Source organism: Seriola lalandi, unplaced genomic scaffold (genome assembly GCF_002814215.2).
Source record: "Seriola lalandi dorsalis isolate HSWRI2012SDOR001 ecotype SW California unplaced genomic scaffold, Sedor1 jcf7180002054854, whole genome shotgun sequence".
NCBI lineage: Eukaryota > Metazoa > Chordata > Actinopteri > Carangiformes > Carangidae > Seriola > Seriola lalandi.
In genome coordinates, this window is record NW_019525407.1 from 612,944 (window position 1) to 614,722 (window position 1,779).

The window sequence follows — 1,779 nt, forward strand, 5'->3', positions numbered from 1 at the left end:
TTTTTCAGCATCTATATGTTGGGCCTGTAAAAACCCAGAGCAGTTTTTATGAAATAGAACTATTTGTGTTATCATCACTGTTTCAGCTTGAGACCTTGGTTTTCCCAGTGCTCCCAGCTCTTATATAACATATAATAGTTTTTTATCAACACATGCTACTGATGAGTACTAAGGTAAAGGAGATGCCGGCACACACTTGAATAGTCTTGATATTTAATATGGGGCAAACAACCAAGAGGTTTCAGCTGTAAACATCATCAGCGTATGAAACAGTGGTAAATCAGACAATATGTGTATATATATATATATATAAACAGCAGAGGTTAGAACATGACTGGTTGATGAAGCGCGTCTGCGAATGAACCACCAGAGGGGGAGTGGCTGTACGAGATCAACACCAGAACAGCAAATTAGACATTCAAGAACAAACTCTTATATAAACCTCCACCATCTCACGGCTATACAATCCGAAACTTAGAGGAAAAGGCTGTCTTAGAGAACATCCAAACTATCCAGTATATAAAGGCTTGAGGATGTACAGCACACAAAGGGTAGAGGAAGAAATTTTGAGTCTATATGACTTTATTTACCAAACTAGTTACCCCAGAAAACAAGTAGAATAATAAGAACAGAACATTTTCTATAAAAAAGGAGGTTCTTCAATTCAATAAACATCATCCAGTGCATCTAAAGATCTGAATTCAACAGCTTGTATGGAACAGAAATTAAGAGCTCATTTCAGTATCTCACTCAGGAGTTGGAGTCGTGCGCTGCCACTGGTTTTCTCTTTTAACTTCTCATCAAAATATCTTCCTTGAAAGCTGATGATCTCAGTGAGTGTGTTCACGTGCACACTAGTATCCTGGTTTTGTTTTGAGAACGTGTAACAGAGAGATGAGGAGCAGCAGTGTTGCTATCATTGATTAGTTTGTCTCCTTTCCATCCGTCTCCAGGCGAGAGGTGGAGACTGATCCAGACTCAGGATTTGAGACGTCAGACTGCTCTGAGTCCCAGCTCAATGACTACAACAGTGCGGCTCAGTGTGGAGCGCTGTCTGACTCCAAGGGCCCGTTTGCTGCCTGCCATGCCGCCCTGCCTCCCAGACCCTACCAGGAGTGAGTAGTCTGAGTGGGAGCATGTACAACACCTGATACACCTAACACCCCTCCCTGTATTCATTATGTGTGTGTGTGTTTGTGTGTGACTCCCTCAGTGACTGTGTGTTTGACCTGTGTGCTGAGCGCGGCAGTGCAGCGCTACGTTGTGCCAGTTATGAAGCGTACGCCGCCGCCTGTCAGGAGGCCGGAGTCAAACTGGGATCCTGGAGGAAGCAGCTGGACTGTGGTGGGTTGAACATACACATTAGGTCAGAGGACAGCGGAGAGTGTTTCAGCACAAGGACGAACATCTGTGTACATCTGTGAACGTCTTTCTGTGGCTCTGGAAACGGCATCTAGCTTGACAGTGTTGTGGTTTCTCTCTCTCTCTCTCTCTCTCCCAGCTCTCTCCTGTGACGCCAACAGCACCTACTCCTCCTGTATGTCGCCCTGCCCGGCCTCCTGCGCCAACCTGGCAGCACCCTCCGACTGCGACACCTCTTCCTGCGTGGAGGGCTGCCAGTGCGCCGCGGGCTTCGTCATGAGCGAGGGCATCTGCGTGCCGTACACACAGTGCGGCTGCACCTTCCTCGACAGATACTACCCTGTAAGTCATCAAACAGTTACAGCACTGATTGTGATGATGATGATGATGATGATGATGATGATGATGATGATGATG

At 46.4% G+C, this 1,779-nt stretch overlaps 1 pseudogene across 1 annotated transcript in view; it reads left to right on the forward strand.

The window, feature by feature from the left end:
• The window catches only part of LOC111670451 (zonadhesin-like), a 13,195-nt pseudogene that overhangs the window by 9,385 nt on the left and 2,031 nt on the right, over positions 1 to 1,779 (forward strand). Inside the window, exons 24-26 of the transcript XR_015438529.1 lie at positions 928 to 1,115; positions 1,214 to 1,344; positions 1,502 to 1,734. The product of XR_015438529.1 is annotated as a zonadhesin-like (transcript). The remainder of the gene's footprint in view (positions 1 to 927; positions 1,116 to 1,213; positions 1,345 to 1,501; positions 1,735 to 1,779) is intronic.